Source organism: Gallus gallus, chromosome 5 (assembly GCF_016699485.2).
Source record: "Gallus gallus isolate bGalGal1 chromosome 5, bGalGal1.mat.broiler.GRCg7b, whole genome shotgun sequence".
Classification (NCBI taxonomy): Eukaryota; Metazoa; Chordata; class Aves; order Galliformes; family Phasianidae; genus Gallus; species Gallus gallus.
The window spans coordinates 11,135,792-11,153,427 of NC_052536.1; the positions used below are offsets into that span (position 1 = coordinate 11,135,792).

The 17,636-nt window shown below is 46.7% G+C and overlaps 1 protein-coding gene and 1 long non-coding RNA gene across 14 annotated transcripts in view; one reads left to right on the plus strand and one right to left on the minus strand.

The window, feature by feature from the left end:
- Positions 1-17,636, minus strand: part of SOX6 (SRY-box 6) — a 404,747-nt gene that overhangs the window by 362,806 nt on the left and 24,305 nt on the right. For 5 of the 11 annotated variants that reach the window (XM_025150681.3, XM_046941614.1, XM_046941612.1 and 2 more), the window contains exon 1: positions 2,458-2,569. The gene's annotated coding sequence lies outside the window, so the exon portion shown is untranslated. Of the gene's footprint in view, positions 1-2,457; positions 2,570-3,040; positions 3,328-3,543; positions 3,771-4,273; positions 4,706-8,638; positions 8,819-9,603; positions 9,824-17,636 lie in introns of those variants that run through there. The other 6 variants (XM_040700840.2, XM_040700836.2, XM_046941615.1 and 3 more) reach the window with 4 other exon arrangements.
- Positions 4,807-17,636, plus strand: part of LOC107053389 — a 31,346-nt gene continuing 18,516 nt past the window's right edge. For all 3 annotated transcript variants that reach the window (XR_001466572.4, XR_005860134.2, XR_001466571.4), the window contains exons 1-2: positions 4,807-5,023; positions 7,005-9,630. This is a non-coding gene — a long non-coding RNA (uncharacterized LOC107053389). The remainder of the gene's footprint in view (positions 5,024-7,004; positions 9,631-17,636) is intronic.

The window sequence follows — 17,636 nt, forward strand, 5'->3', positions numbered from 1 at the left end:
GCCAGCTATTCCTTTTCTACAGGTCAGGCACTGACGGTCTAACGAAGGAAACCGGCAGGCTCCACTTGGTTTCTCTTCTCACTTTCGTTAGGGTGTAAATGTAAGAAGAAAAAACTGAAGCAAAATGCTACATAAGTTCAGCAGAGAATCAGTGCAGGGGAAACATGCAGGGGAGACAGCCGTCTGTCTGACTCCCTTTGCACTATGCGTTGTACGCATGCCACTAGTTTGCACCCAACGATACAGCTGAAAAGGGAACCAAGCGAGCTTCGAGGCAGCCCAGCTAAGTCTCTCAGCAGTACTGCAGCAGAGTGGAACTGCAAAGAAGAGAGACAATAATGCATTTAGCAGAGGATGCGAGATTGCAGAGCAAAGGGCCTCTTACTTTCTCATCACTGAATGAATTCAAGTTCTGGGGGAGGAGGCCAGAGAAATCAGAGGGAGCGAAACAAAAAGTATGCCAGGAGAGAAGCGGCCAGGCGCTGGAAGCCGGGGACAGAGCGGGCAGACGCCATCGGCCGGAGCCCCCGGCACGGCGGACCCGGGAGGCCGCCCCTGCCACAGTCGCCGCGGCCCCCGGAAGGGAGCTGCCACTGGCGGCCCGCGCGGGTCGCCCCGGAGCAGGGGCCGCCGGGCCCCCCTCCATTGCTCCAGCCGGCGGCAGCAGGCACTCGGCCAGGCCTCGCAGCGCAGCCGGGGCAGGGCTGCGTCCCTCCGCCCCCCCCCCCCCCCCCCCTCCTCCTGCCGCAGGAGCGTGGTGGCGGCCCGGGCAGCGGCCTGGAGAGCGCTGGGAGCCGTGCCCGGGGCTCACCTTCCCCTCCCCCCGGAGGAGCAAGCTTCGGCTGGGCTTGCAGACGATGCTGGCCGGGCTGCGCTCGGGGCACCGGTTCCAAGTACAGTGCCTGGTTCGGTTTCCGTATATTCTTTGGCTTTTAATAGCTAGCTGAGGAAAAAAAGAAAGCATTATTGTTTTCCTTCTTTCCTTCTCTCATTGCCTATTCTAAATTTGACTCCAAAGTTGAAGCGGTTGAATTGGCTAATTCTGAATACAGTCTATTGAGAGACCAGACACAGCAGTATATCCCTGTATAGCAATAGATACAATGTGCTGAATTGGCAGTCTAATTATAAATGTGGCATTTGGACCTCCTTTCAGACCCAGTGCCACCTTACCTTATGAGGGAACTTCAACTACAGCAACTGTTCAAAACAAAATGCCATTACAGGATCAGCTTCACCCAACGCTGGAACCGGCCAGGGGATTGTTTTACAAACAGCCTTTCTCACTTAACACAAGAATGTATTATAAGAAAAAGTTATGGATAGTGCAGAGTCTGAAAAAAGGCGTACGTAGTTTCTGCCAGGTGTCGAGCTACTTCAAACTGCAGCATACTCCGCATGACCTCATTATTTTCTTTTAAATGTACTCACTATAAATAGATTATTTCTTAGGTTTACTCGAATGAGCTGCTAGGTACGCTCGCTGTTTATATTCCGAGTAGAGCGCGCATGTAACGCTGCGAGAACAGAACCACGCGAAATATCCAGGCTTGAAACAAAAACCTGCAATGAGATATTGCCAAAGAACTCACGGTGCGCTGGAAAAGTTTTTAAAGCCTCTTTTCCAGGGGAATATTTGTATATAATGGCAGACTACATGCGCATATCTCACATTCATTCTTACTATTTGCTTTATGGCATAATGGCTTAATTAAATGAGTGGGCACAAGCACGTCAATAAAACAAGTCAAGTCAAGTCGAAATCTCAAAACAGGTTTCAAAACTACTCCATTACACCAATAGGGAAAGGGAAATTCGTTAATTTTTGGACCCGAAACCCTGCTGGGAGACCGCATAAAACCGTTCTCCTGCCCTCACGGCCGGCTCCGAAGATGGGAACACCAAAAATGTTAAAATGAGGGCAAAAGAAAACAGTAGGAACAAAGTGCCGCTCCTGTGCCGAAGGCTATTTAAATTAGCTTAATAAACACACACCTTATCTCCAAACAGCAGGCGAAGATATATGACTTTATCACAGAAAGTTTTACCGTCTGTGTTTTTGGGAAACACCCCTAGGACAGAGCTAATCTGGCGTCCCCAGGCCCCCGGCACGCTGACTTCCCGCAGCCCCCCCGCCACGCAGACACAACACTAATTGTCTCTTCACGTTGCCACTTTCACTCCTTCCCTTCCTTCAAAAAAGAAGAAGAAAAAAAACCCCACACACAACAACCGCTGTGAAACGGTCCGCCGAAAGCAACGACAGCAATCAAATCGATATGATCGGTGCCTCTGATTGACCTCAAGGCCCTGCTCTGCTAAAGCGCACAGCCCCTGCTGCAAAGCGGGTTAACTGCTTGCCGCTGTTGAGCACAGCCGGGAACCGGAGCCGGGAAGCTCTCCCGGCGGAGGAGCAGCTCCCTGGCAGCTCAATTATTAACGCACGCGTGTAGGTACCTGATCACATCGCGCCTATACGTTCCCCCTCCCGCACCTAAGAGCCGCGCTCCCGCAAGGGCGACCCGGCGCCGCCACACGCGTGCACGCGTTCCCCGGGCGGCTCGGCGGCAGCGCGGTGCCCGCTCCTCCCCGGAGCAGGGCAAGGCGCGGAGGCACTCTCATTAGCTCCCACTGATGACTCCTTTCAGGACCGTGAATGGAACAATTGTCAAAAACTGCGGGAAAAAAAAACAAGCCCTGAGACTATTATATACAGACACAGCTTGTGTGCGCGCATGTGACATTTTCAGGCAACCCAGATTTGTCCGTAAACTCTTCGGCATTATTCGAGATAAAACATTCAATTGCTTATACGGTTAAAGAGGCCGCTTATCCCCAACCAAAAATCCGAACAGCTTCGAAGGTACGAACGCCAGGAAAAGCACGAGCTCTCCGCCAGACACACCTTGCCTTCCTCGGCTCCTACGGCACTGCCCGTAAACAGCTGCGCCGCGCCGCGCCGCGCAACTGTCACTATTTTATTTTAAAGGCAGGATAAGAACAGCAATAATAACAAGTGAAATACTTCCTGAAAACTTACTTCGCATTTAGTTTAGGCACTAGTCTTTTTTTCAGCTCGCAAAGGAAGCCGTTTTGTCCAGGTTAGGTATTGTCTACTTATGGATCAGCCTCTGGCTAGGGGTTTATTTTAATTTATGGCTTATGCATTCTTTTCAGGTCGATTTGCATGACCTCCGGCAAAGAGCTGCGGCAGCGAGAACTCCCGAGCCGGGCGTTGCCACAGAGCGGCACGCATCGCCCCCTCGCCGGGCGCAAACGGAGCTCTCCGATGATGGAGTGCTCTTTTCCCCTCTCCTTGTGTATCACAAATTAGGGCGCGATACCGACGTTAAAGTTTTCGGTAGAACTTTATCCGAGCCCTCTGCTCGCGGAGATAAGGCGGCGCTCGGAGCCGCAGAGCCCCGGGACAGTGCCCCGCCGTGGCCGAGGCCGGCACTGCCGCCCGCGGCTCCCGCAGCTTTGTATGGCTCCCCGCTCCGGGGACGGCGCTCGGCTGTGGCCAACTTCAAAGCGCTCACCCACCTCAAACTTAAAGGAGAATCTAAAAGCCCCACTGAACGCCCGTCGCCTCGCTCCATGCCGTGCCCTCCGGGGTTAGCCGCGAAGAGAAACCCACGCGAACGCTCCGGAGCGGTGACAGCAGCGCTCCGCTCTCAAAGATTTATTTCGGATTTCATTTTTCCTCTCTCCCTCTCTCTCTTTCTCCCTCTCGTGTTAGTTCCTTGCGTACGATCTCTTCCCGGCACCATGTGTTCGCCTGCCGTGGGGGAGCTTAAAATACAGCGCTGATCCGTCACTACATTTTAAAATAAACTCTACTCGGGGAGGATGAGAAAGTGTTGTGATTTGGGGGTGCTGAGGTCCCTCGGTATCTCTAAGCCTCGGGATTCGCGCAGCCCCGGAAACTCGCCCGGGGACGAGGCTACAACTAGTTTTTGCTAAAGAAAAAAAAACCCCACCAGCCTCGTGGTATTAAAGTAAATAATCGTGCAGGGGGAGGCGGGGGAAGGGGTGCATTCAGCAACGTTAAAAGCCAAACAACGCAGCTACCTCCGGACGCTGCTCCTTCACTCAATTGCAACTAACAACCCATTAAAGACAGCGCAGGGGGAACCGGATTCTCTCCTGCAAAGCGACATAAATCCAGCGAAAACCCATTAAACCACCACCGCCGCCACCAAGCAACGCAGCACTACACACCACAGCAAACAACAGGTATACAACACAATAGGGCTTGTTTTTTCCTGGTTACCTCCTCGGGATCCAGTGTGGCACAAAGCACTGGGAGAGCCTCCTTTTTTTTTTTGCAACGCGCTTCGGTAATTTTCATTAAAAAAATAAAAATTAAAAATAAAATAAAATAAAAAGAGGGAAGGGATGAAAGGGGGGAGAGGGAAACAAATGGGTAGTAATTTGGGGAAATTAAAAAAAAAAAAAGTAAAAGAAAAGAAAAGAAATGAGCTAGAGTCTGCTGGTGTTTCTCCGGGCCATGGATGTGCAGGATCCTGATCGTTAGAAGTTTGCGGATGGGTTGCCTGGAGATTTGCTTACAATCAGGTTCATTATTATTATTTTTTTTTCCCTCCTGAAACAAGTGAAGGCGATGGTTACTGCTGTCAATCTTGGCAATCAATGTGAGCGGCCATGTCGTAAGTATTCAAAGCATTTCCCGTCGTGCAACATCAGAAAGTGAGTGGCCAGGGCATTGATCTGAGGAAGGCAGAAGGAGGCAGGGCTCCCCCGCCCAGACAGCACAGGCAAGATGAGACAACACAGAGAGAGAGAGGGAGAGGAAAGGCTGAGAGGGAGAGGGAGCCTGGGAGCGAGCGAGCGGGGAAAGCAACAACTGCAGAGAAAGTGAGCACAAAACAGAAAGTGAAATCACCCCGGGCTGCCAGCCGCATCCCCGAGAAGCTATCACCACTCACATTGCTATTAGACAAATGAAACCTTAAACCTCTCTCCTCTAATGACCACTGATTGCCCGGAGTGGTGAGGAAAGGTACCAGAAAGTTACCGGGAGGGGGGCGAGGGCGGGCAGGGGGAGGGCGGGCGAGGGCCGGAAGAGGGGGAGGCGGGGGCCGGGGGAGCTGCGGGCTGCGCGGGGGGAGCGCAGGGGGACCCCGGCGCTCCCCGCCCGCGCGCCGCTGCCCGGCACACGCCGAGCGGCACCGTTTGGCTGCCGCCCGGGAGGGTGGAAAAAAAAAGAGCAGAAGGGGAAGGGGGAGAAGGGGGAGACGGTCTGCGGGACGCGGGCCGGGCCGGCGGGGAAGCGGGGACGCAGGGGGGAAGCGCTCCGCGAGAGCCCGCTGACAGCTGATAGATAGATGGTGCTCTGAGGAGCCCGATCCCACAGCCCGGCCGGAGTAAAAAAGCAAGCGAAACCCGAAGTAGAAATGACGCGGGCTGCGGGAGCCCGAAGGAAGGGAGGCAGAAGGAGCGCGGAGCCCACAGACCGCTCCGCGGCACCCTCAAAGGAAGGCACGAACGTGAGCGCGACCGACAGGGGTGGGCAGGTAGGGGCCGGGGGAACGCTGACTTCGGACGGACTCCCGCTGTGATGCCGAGAGCTCCCAGCAGCGGCGATAGACGAAGATGTCCCTGCTAAAAGGCAACAGCCAGGGACTCGAGTACCGATTTAGGAACTCACGCTCCCTTGGGAGTGCCAAGTGGGAGAAAATCCGGGAGCAGGAAGGGGAAAACTCCGAGGAGATGAGAGAGAGTCAACCAGAGGCACAGTGTGCTGCAGAGCCAGGAAAGTCTCTCTCCCGTTTTTTTACATTCCAAAGGTAAACATAAAAGAGACTTTCAAACTGTCAGGGGCCCGCAGATCAGGTGGGCAAGCAGCTCTGCAAAGCTAGCGTCTGCCTCTTTTGATATTATTCACACCTATAGGCTAAACTGTTGTTAGGATGGGAGTGCGGAAAGCAACCTCAAGCCCACAAAATGAGAGAGAGAGAAGTTGTTGATTCATCTCTGTATTTTTGGCACTTTCTCCCCATTTTCCAGAAGGCGCCTGGAACAGTTAGTAACAGAGAAACTTTTAAATTTTAAAATAGCTTCATAACTTATAGAGGCCAAAAAGACGAGGAGAAAGCCTGATTTCACTTCCCTGCTCTCGCAAGCTGAAATCTGCAGGCTAGCTTAGAAGCAGAAGCCCTCCTGCAAGTGAACCCTGCCTCATAAGGACGTGATGAAAATTGGGCATTACTGTGATGGCACACCTGATCTGGCCCTATTTCATTTTGTTAACAAGATGCGAGGCTCCAAACCTTGCTAGAGCAGCGCCCATCGCAGCCCCCACCCTGCTATCCGAGGTGCTGTCGTCCCTCTCTGGTCCAGCCCAGGAAAAAAGAGTTGGAAGTCAGAACCTCTCAGAACAGCGGATCTGTCTAATAAGGGATTTGTTGACTATTTCACTACAATAAAAGGAGCGATCGAGTCTTACTCGGCAAGCAACAAGCACATTGAAACAACTTGAAATTTATCTAGTAAAGCTTTCTCATAAATTAGCTGGCTGAGGGCATAGCAGCTAATTTCCACACGTTCTTCCAATTTTAATAAAAGATCCTAAAAACCTGTAATTCGGAGATGGAATAAATTGTTAGACGGGAAATACCGAGTTTGTATTCACCTGTGTTCAGCTAGTTCAAACTATTCACCTCGCTGCAGTTATCTACGGGATGGACTTAACAACAGGAAGTAGCTTCCTGTCCAGATGCTGCTGCGTCCTCTTTCATCTTTAATTGTAAGAATCCCCGCGCCCGGGCAGTAGCATTTTCCTCCTAACGCATGTAAACCTGCTGCGAGTAAAGGAAACACCTTGACTTTATGCACGACCAGTAGCTTTGGCGCATAAGAAATCCGAGTTCTGTAAGAAGACAGAGGCAATCAGAATATAAGGACGAAGCATCCCGCCCGAGCTCGCTACCCCGTCGATTTGTTAATGGGAGCTCTTTTTTTTTTTTTTTTTTCCTTTAAAGGAAAACAGAAGAAAGACGATAAGCACATCCTCGAAGGTAGCATCCTCCTTCGCACAACTTCTTAAGTACGAGGCGGCAACGGGACAAGAGATAAGGAAGGCGTCAGAACAGTTAGCCGCCCACCCAGATCCGAACCAGAGAAGCATCCCTCCGCGCTCCCGAAATCCCCGCGCAGGGGCTGCCACTCGGCTGGGGCAGTGCACCGCAGGGATGCGCCCGCGTTCCCAGGCGGAGCGCGAGTAACACTCTCTAGCTTGTTGCTTCCCCGTGTGATCAATTAAGTTACAGATGCAGCACACAATGCCGCGGAGTTACAACTTCTCTGCGGTAGAAGACGAGGACTCCGTGGGCACTGTATGCAAATGTGCATGTATGTGCTCTGCACAGGAATAACTGCGCTTCCCTCTTTGTTTGCATAAGTGAACATCCGCCGTACGCACGTGCAGAGAAACAAGCAAACGCTTTTACTTTTAGCGTTACTATGCGTTTAGAGACTACGTCTTACATTTCTTCTCTCGCTTTTCTTCATTAAGGCTAGAGACGGGCACAGCAGCCAGCGCAGGCAGATGCTGGGGAGGGATGCTGGGCTGCTCTGCGTCCTCGCAGAGGGAAGGAATCAACCTCTCGGTTCACGTCGGGGCACTTACCTGCTCACAGCTGGCAGCGCATTTTGCGCCGTCTCTTTCATTAAACACACAAAAGTAAAGCAACGCTCAACAAGCAAAGCAACCTGTCTGTGTGTTGAGTTTTAGCGCATCTTTGATAAGACGAGCAAACCCACAACTCCTGTGGAGTTGGTAGAACAGCGTCTGAAGTTTTGATTCAAAGGGCGAGAAATTCCGCCTTAAAAGTCATACGCCCCATTCTAAACTCCCCTCTATCCCCAGTAAATGCCGGACAATTAACAGGCATATTTCAAAGTTCCCTCTGCTGATACTCTCCGACAATGAAGGCTTTTTACAGGCTTGTTAAAGATGTTCAGAGAAAGTTTTGCAAGATAATCAACAGCATCTGAGAGAAAGCTGAAGGAGAAGAAGTTAAAGTCTGCTCATCGACTGGGAGAAAGTTTTGTTAGACAAGATAAAAGCATATCCCTGCAGTGTTCTTCATAAGCAACACCATCAGCTGATGTGAGTTCCCCTAGAACAAGCACCTCTGGCGATCTTCTCAAAATTTAGGGGACGTTTGCATTTTGTAACGCCCAAAGCTAAGGATCTGACTGACAAAAAAGAACAAACCAAAAACCTCTGCACTCTTTAGAGCGTCATCTGCCAACACAATGTATTGTCCTGGCAGAAGCAGGAACAAGAAGGTTTTAATTTCACTTGAAACTGTGCATCACCCTGACGGTGAAGGAAAAAGCCGCAGCAACAATCTCCCCACTTCATACCCCCGTTCCATAAAAAAATGGGGGGGAGGGGGGGGCGGGCGGGGGAGGGGGGGAGAGAGAGAAAAAGGGAAAACCACATAAACTTTTACAAAGAAAAATAAAAGCAAGTTTGACATGAAAACCCCTTCCTGTCTAGGAAAGTTCATTTTAAAGGTCCCCTCTGTAAATCTAAAGTGCAAACACCAGGCTAAGGTAGTGAGTGGCTGGAATTTGCATGCTGATAAGAGAAGGCTGTTGTACTTACAGTGACAGAGGGCAGGCTGCGGAAGAAAAGCTGTTTGTGTTAGCCTGAGAGTCACCCAGGGCTGCAATGAGAGGAGAAGAGAGGAGTGGGAGTGCCAAGCTGGATACACCTTCACCGCATCTCATCACATCTGCCAGCCTCTCTCTCCCTCTCTCTTTCATTTCCACATTCCCTTTGTTCCTGAAAAAAAAAAAAAAAAAATCTACACGTCACATCAGTCCCCAGATGCAGTCTACACCAAAGAAAAAAAATGAATAATTCAATCAAACTGTGCATAGTCTCTAAGGCACTAAATCTATTGCACTTAAAGAAACGAAGGGTAATTACCGCTATAGAATTAGAATAAGGCCAGAGCGTGCAGGGATCCCAGGGTCTGTAAACTCCACGGTCAAATAAAGTTTCACGTATTTAATCCTTTGACAACCCCAATGTAAACTAGAGGGGAGGATCAGAACTTATTCCGGTTGGGTTTGAGAATGCTTGAAGTGAATGTTACAGAAGCGGAGCGCCCGTGATCTGTGACAAACACAATGCGAGGAAGTCGAAGTGTTTCACTGCATCACCTCCAGGGTCCGTTCCCCCCTCCCTAACGAAGAGCAGACCACACTCCCACCGGCTTCTGCCGCTCTCTGCAAGTGCAGCGGGAATCGCTGGCAGCCAGCAGCCGCCTTACCTGCTAGATCGCCAACGACGCCTGACAAAAACTCAGGCTAGGCGGCAATTTTGTCCCACGCTTTGGCGGAGAGAAGCCACGGGGGATTCGCAGCGGCGAGGATTGACTCGAAACGCTGCCCCTGACTCGCGGATTCGCGCTGGGCTGACTTTGGGGACTGCCTGCCGGGGGCGGGGGGAGCGCGCTGGGGAGCGGATCCCAGCTGGGCGGGCGGCAGGCGCAGCGCTGCCGGAGCCCCGCGACAGAGCGGCCGGGCCGGGCCGGAGGAGGGCCGCACTTCTCCCTCTCCTACCTCTAACGGTGCGCTCTCGGCTCGGAGGTAAGATGACTCTATATTGTGTTTATTCTCTCCGGGTGACTCAGGTCCCAGGGGCATGCTTCTGTATTAATGAGGGCGGCGGCGGCACGGGGCCGTGTCTCAGATCGTTAGACTGAAATCAAGCCGGAGTTTAACGTCGGTATCTGCCGCTTTGCACTTTCAATCGCATTCTTTGTAAACTTCTCCTGGGAGGCTAGGGGAGGAGAGAGAGAAGGGGAAGAAAAACAACCCCAGGTGAGACCGCACCGTGACGCTGACACACACCGCTCTAATTCAGCGCGGCTTTGTGCCGGCCGGGAACATTCAAACACCTTCCACTGACGCAGAGCATCGCGCAGCTCCTGTACTCGAACCGCTTTAATAGGCAGTTTTGATTTATCCAAAACATTAACGGAACTGTTATTCTAATAAAGGTAAACTAGAAAACACGCTTGCCTCTCCGCTCACTCGGGCTTTGTTTACGTGCTTAAAACGCCACCGTGAGGCCGGCGCGTATAAAGCAGCGAGAGCAGCCGCCTGCCAAGGGGCTCTCGGATTAGCACTTCGCAAAGCAAAACAAACAGCGGTAGCGGCAGCGCGAAAGTCATCGAAGAATCCGCTGCCGGCGGGCGCGGGGCCGGGAAACTCCGCCATGGGAGCGTCGCCCGGGCCCCCGCACGTACACGGACACGCGGGTGAGGGAAAGAAGGGAGGAATTGAAGACTTGGAAATGGAAAACGCAAAGCGAAGAAAAAAACCAAGCGTATTCCCTGCCCGCCTGCCTGTTGGCGGAAAGGAGCGGCCCCACGCGATCCTCGGCCAGCGGGAAGCAGCCCCGGCCGTTCCCAGCCGCCCCGCTGCCCCCCGGCCGCCCGCTGCCGCGCAGCTCCCTTAGGGCTCCGTCCGGCCCGGTCCCTTCCTCGGGCACACGCAGGCCATTCCCTCTGCCCGCGCTTTCCCAGAGGTTTAACTTCGCAGGTCTTCCCGAGGATTTCAAATCACAGGCTAGGTTAGTAATCTACACTCGATTAGTATAATAGAAGGCAAATTAAAAGAAGAAAAATAAAAAAAATAAGACTAAGCTGTTAGACCCACAAGCAGTGCTTGGAGTGACACCGCTTCAAGTTGCGGGCAAGACTCGGCACAAGGGGATTCCCGGGCACGCTCCAGGCACAAGGAAGCTATAGCAAGGGAGCAGCAGCAGGAGGCAGGTGCTGTTCGATGGGAGCACAGCGTCTCCCCACGCACTGCTGCTCCCAGCCCTGCTCTCGTAAAGAGCCCTGAGCCGGGAAGGTGTCCTGCCCAGGGACTCAGCAGCTGGTAGGATTGATGCTCTCCTCAAAGCATCGGAAAGCATTCATCACGCCCAGGTGTCCCGTCACCAACAGAGCACTAACTGCACCGGCAAAGCTGAAGTCACCGAGCTCTTGGCTACGAATTGCACTGGCAGAGTAAGTTCTGCAAATGAATCACGAGAGTGCTATTAAGAAGCTCCAAATAGTAATAATACAAAAAAAAAAAAAAAGTAGTTACATTTGGCCATGATTAGAAATTATATCGAGATTGAATACCTGGTATTGTGCAGGTATAGAGGAAAAAAAAAAAGAGAGAAACAGTAATGCAACTAATTGTGGAAGGTACAGGGACTTCCAGTGAAATGCTCTTCCCATTCTGGATATTTCAGCTGTCACCTGGATTTGTGTCGTTGTCAGCTTGATCATTTTCTACTGCCATCTCTGTATAGTAGGCTGACCATAAAACACAGTTAATGTACATAAAAGCAGTCCAAGATGAACGATTATTTCAAACGTCCATTTTCATCAGCAAGTCAGAGCCGTGCAGGAGCCACCAGAGCAGCCACCCAACCCATGGCCCCGCTTCCTCGCACACACACCTGTGGGGCCCCCTGCACTGCTGCACCATCGGGCCCAGCCTCAGGGAGAGCTGAGTGTGCCTTGCACAAGGGGAAGGACACAGAAACACTGTACCCCCCTATTTGAGGAGCCGGGAAGATACACATGCTAAGGATTCCTTGTAGCCCACACTGGTGCTATCTTATATGTCAGCCCAGAATATATTTTTAAAGTTCCTGACCTAACTACTACACTACAGGCAAGATACTATGTAAAAACCAAAAAAACCCCAAAGGCCAGAATAAAAACACAAAGCTGCCTTTGACCTGAGGACTGGCCCACATTACAAATAAATGCATTGCCACTAAGCCACGTACATATGACACATGAACAGAAATAAATGGAATACTCAGAGGATAGCCAATGACTTTGTATTTTATATTATTACTGCTGTGCACTTTTAAAATGCATTGTTTTTAGGGTGTTCCCGTGAGTTTAGGAGAGTCTGGCCTAAGCCACTGCTGGCTGTCCCACTCAAGTTCAAACCCTGTGCAGGTACAGTGCATACTTCTTGTTAAGAAGATTAAAACAGCGATGCCAAAATGGATAAACTGTTCAGAAAATATCAACGCCAAAGGTGAAAATGTCTCCAAAGAGCCCTGGGGGTACAAAGCCGTCCTGGCCCGCCCCATTCTGCACGAGGGTTATACATCCCATGGCATACTGCACGGGTGGTATGGCCACCTCCTCCCTTTGATCACCCCTAAGAACACTTCACGATTTCTAACCAAAACATGCAGTAGTGACTTCTTGCACCAAAGTCAGCTAAGAAGCAAATCACTGTATAAATCTTTCCAAGCGTGTTTTAATATAGCTTACTGAACCGGGAACACTGGGTAGGAACTGCTGAAAGTGTTCAGACTGTTAAAAACTAAAATGCGACATGATCTCAACATATTTGAACATTCATTTATATGATTTTTTTTTCCCCAGCATAATATCATATTTAAGACTGAAGTACAGTAAGTGTGACTCGACTGCTTTGGAATCTTCCTAAGACAAATGACTGGAAGATCAAGGTGTTTTATTTCCTATTTGAATCAATGATCAATAAGTCTTATACACGAGAAGCATGAATTTGGACTATAAAACACACTTTTTTAATAAGTGCAAGTTATACTGAATAAAATAAGTATGTTTTGAAAGCAAAACTCACTATTTTTTAAGTCATTGCAATCTGTAATTATGAAGTAACTTGAATAAGGCATCTTACATTGGTCCTAAATTTTTTACTCAAGTAAAACACTCATTGATTCCAATGTGAGTGTTGCTTGAGTAATAGAGTTCCCTGTCAAACTGCTAAAATCAGCTAAGTTCTAAAAGCCTGCAGATTGATGGAATGGCATGATTATACTGAAAGTATGTATTTAATATGGAAAAAATAATTCACATTACCAGGCGAAAGGTTTTTAGCATTTACAATGAAATAAGGCGGTAACATAAGTAGATACTGTAAGTGGGTTTATGGTTCTGTGTCTGGTCACGCAGACTCTCGTTCTTGTGGCTTCACTTGTGTAAGTGCATCAGTACTCGTGTCACAAACATGTGAGGTTTAGCATCTAGGACAAAAGAAATAGGAATACGTGGGCTCCCAGTATTCCCTAGCAAAACAAGACTATCTGTAAATCAGTTACAGCAAATTACACCGTAGCTGTATTCTGGGATGCTGAATTTAAAAGTTTGTGACCGATGAGATACATTTTATTTGTCGTGAGCTCTTTATCAACATTGTGTATCACAGTTAGGTTTTAAGAAACGTTCTCATAACAATTAAAACTCCTTTATAAAAATGCCAACATCAAGCAAATGGAAACGCTGAAATACACCTTGTTCTCAGGTTTTCTTTTTATCAAGTATTGAAAGCTTAATTCTAATAAGAATATTAAGTAAATAAATGTTAACTCTGCCCGGTGCTATTAGCATAGTTGAAATTGCAGTTTATAAATTTTTGAGAGCATCGGCATCATGATATGGTTGTCATAGAAACTGGGACAATATGTCATTTCAATTAATTTTACATGCAGTGATGCTGAGGTCTGTGTAACAAATCTTTTGAGAAGTTATGGAAGTAAATATAGAAAAGCGGGAATAAAAAATACAAGCAAGTAACTGTACCCTCCAATTATGATTTAATTAACAAAACAGGAAGAGTTCTAAATTACTGCTAAAACTGTAATCCAGCACATGGCTGGAGAAACTAGTTAAGGAGACTTTCACTTCAAAAAGCACTGAAGTTTAAGAGATGAAAGATAGGAAAATTCAGTCTGTGACTGAAAATGGTATCATTTCCCAGTGAAGCAGATTTGGACAAAATATTTTAAAGAGGAAAAAAAAAGATTTATTCCTGTTTAAGAACTATAATATATAAAATAGTTTCAAATCATGAATGGTCCCTTTGTGTAAGAATCAAAAAGTCAAAATTGTTACAAATCCAGAACCATAATACAATAGCAAAAAAAGAAGCTTTAGAGGTAGGAAATGTGACATGAATAGATTTATTTTTCCTGTAGAATGCAGCTACTGTGTGTTATGAATGCTACCTTAGGTAAATTATTGCCAGACACACTCAACTGCCATTAACAACTTGATTATTAAAACAGAAAAGCTAACCAAAATAAAGGCAGTGGGTTTTTTTTTGTTGTTGTTAAAAAATAATAAATGTTTTTTAGCAACATAAAATGCACTTATTTCTTTTTGCCGTTATACGACAGCATCAGCATATACTCTTGTTCTCACATTGCATATATGATGTGGTACCTAATCCAGTAGTTTATATATGAAAAAAAGTACTGAGCTCATCCTAGAGAACAAAATGTACGTTTGCAGCCCTTTTTACACAGTAATCAATAATTACATAGTATATTTTGTTTAAATTTACTGAGTTGCTACACAGATTAGAATATGCAAGACCTTTCAAAGTGAGACATGAAACAAGCTGTAAGTAAATAGAAACTATCAATATTAAAAACAAAACTAAAGGCTGGTGGGGGGGGGGGAGGGGGGGGGGGGGGGGAGGAAAACATTAAAAAAGAAGAAAAATCAGCCTGAAGAAGCTATTTGCAATGAGAGAGGAGAAGCATCTAGAGCTAGCCTTTCTGATAGGATTAAGGAGCGCTACAAAAGCAGCATTTAAATCTCTAGTTTTCCCTGACAATTAACAATGAAAAGCAGATGTTTACAAAGCTATTTTACATGCTGGTTTATAAGATGCTAAAAGATGGTTTGTGGATGGTAAGAAGGAAGAGCTGGATAACTGCTTGTCTGGTGTATATTTAAAAGCATTTTCATTGGCTCAGTTATTGTTAATAATGAAAGAAACACTTTGCGCTGTATGGCTGTGACTATAGAAAACTGCCGTCATAAAGTCCTCAACAAACTCTTAAGATGCAATTTACAAAGATAATAATAACACAGAATTATTTCACTTCTCTGAATGCTACACATTTGCATACCAGGACTGTGTACAATATACTCATAATGCACATTCATAACAACAAGGACTTCTTAACACTGCAATAGCACAAGATCTGTGCATTAAAAATCTACAGTTCCAAGTTTTCCTTTTTGGTGGGAAACCATTTGTCTGTATAAGCCAGATGCTCTGCAGCTATACGAGATAAGACCACATTCAATTCTATACCTTTGAGTGTAATCATATTAAAAAATATATGGAAGGCTGGCAGGTAGCAGCACTGAATCGCCCTCATATAGAAATATGGCAAATGGACTCGTCACATAAATTGCAGAGGTCTTGTCTCTACTGTGAGTCAGGAGATGTGAGTTCTGTTCCTGGCTGTGCTACAAACCTACAGTGTTTCTGAACAAGTCACTTACACCAAGTCACTTGAGCAAAGAGCAATGCAAAGAATGCATGCCTCAAGCTCCATTTAGACAGATCCCTATCTGCTTATATCGGATGCAGGCAAACGTAAGCATATGCTTTAGGAAAGCCGGGGCCTATCCTTTCTGGACTTTTCATCTTCTTGTCCTGTTTTTCTACATGGAATGAGATTGTTGGGAGACATATTCCATAAAAGACTCCTCATATTAATTATATTTATGCATAACGAGATTCCTATTAAAAGTCCCAGCTCTGTGAAGACTCACATGCACGTTTCACTTCACACATTTGTAGCAGTCCCATTTACTCTAATAGAATTATTCACTCTGTGTAATTCTAGGCATATAAACTTCAGCAGTATCAGGAACTAAGTTGATGGAATAGATAACGTGTAAAAACACCCAGGCAAGTTAGTAATGAGGCTCAGGCTTCACATCTTTGGAGACCTATGTCACACGCAGTAGGAGGACTATACATTGCACTATTATAGCAGCCTGGTAGAAGCACAAGGATGCACAGCCAACTTGATGCTAAGTATTTTGGCTGTCTTATCATACCTACATTTTCAAAACAAACAAAAACCTCTTTGTGCCATGTAAAATAATTCAAAAGAACCTTTAGTTTTAATCATAAAAGGTACTCATAAATCACCAACATGTTAACACCATCCAAGTTGGTTTTGTTTTTCTTACCTCAGACACTGAATAAATTCTGACTTCTGTTAGTGCTTATGTTATGCCTATTATTTGCTCAGTTATGAATGAATATATGGCACTAAAGTACAAAAATATTCATCTTAGGTGGCCTGATTTAATTTCTTTGATGGACTCTTAAACAATTCAGTTCCCATCTACAGGCTACTCTCTTGGTGTAAAATTATGCTACATATATAAAACGTATATATGCAAAGCAGGTCAAGTTCCCAACTAGCAGATGCAGCCATACTACACTTCACCCAAACAGAGACTGCTTCTGGTTAAAACTAAACATGCATATAAACGTTTATAGAATTGGGGCAGAAAGTAGCAAACAGTCTTCCTGATCTGGATGGATTTTTACACACATTACAAATAACATTATTTACACCGAAATCTAACAGCAAGACTCTACCGAAAACATTTTGTGTACCTTTCAAAAAACACCATGGAGAACATACCTTCTCAGCAGCTGCTATTTGATAGGGGAGATAAGGACAAACAAAGGAAGCAACATCTATCTCAGCCTGAAACAGCCTGTGCTGGTATTGTACTCATGCCAAGCACCACAACAGCTAATACAACCCATATCATAACTGCCTGGTTTTTTTTTTCTGGTGCCAGCTTCCTAAGCTGAGACACAAAAGGTATCCTCCCTTCTCACTCTCCTCCTCCCACAGAAATTAGCCTCCTGGCTGAGTCCTTGAATTCTTGCCTGCCACAACCCAAGAGGAGGGAGGCATAATTTGCCTCTCAGTATTTCGCCTCTCAGTATTTTGGCATTATTTTAATTCCATGGTATTTTAATAATAGGGACCGGTTAGGATTTTTTTCTTAAGCATCTAAAATGTCCGTGACTAAAGTTTCTGTTCTTATGGTTTTCCTTTTCTTTTTTTCTCTCCCTTTCCTGTTCTTAACATGTGTTTCAATTAGCTTTCTAATTTATGCAACAGAAAGGCATGCCCAAGGTGAACATTTTGATTTTAAAAAATAATAATAAAAATGGAAACATTCATCGCCTTCAGCATAGGAAAGCTTTTGCTCCCAGAAGTTGGAATTTAAAATAAAATTATGATGAGAAAAAGGAAAACACTATAGAATAAACCATGGGGCCACCACCTCCAAATCCCCAACTCTTATGAACAGAAGTTATTAGCTTCTTTAGTACAGTCATTTTTCAATCAAGTATTGGAATCTGGAGATATTTTCAAGGTGTCACAGCTTCTGTTTTTGCTTTTTCTTTCTAGAACTCGTAATTGCAAGGAAAAATTGTTATTCTTTCAATGTACAAAATTAGGGAGAGTTGACTATGGAATTAGCACTGTATTCGATTTGAATGCATACACATCTATTGTGGCCACATATGATGAACGTTCTGTAAAACATCCTGCATAACCACCATGTTCAGCACAGGGAGCAGTTCCAAAGGAATAACAAAAAAAATAGACGTTGTAAGGTACTTTCTAAGGTTCTATGTTAAAGAATTTATTAAGGCCTATTTAATGAAAGAGAAAGATAGGAGAATAAAATAGGTGCTCTAAATGTAGTATACCATACTGAGTCCTTTTTTTCATTCTT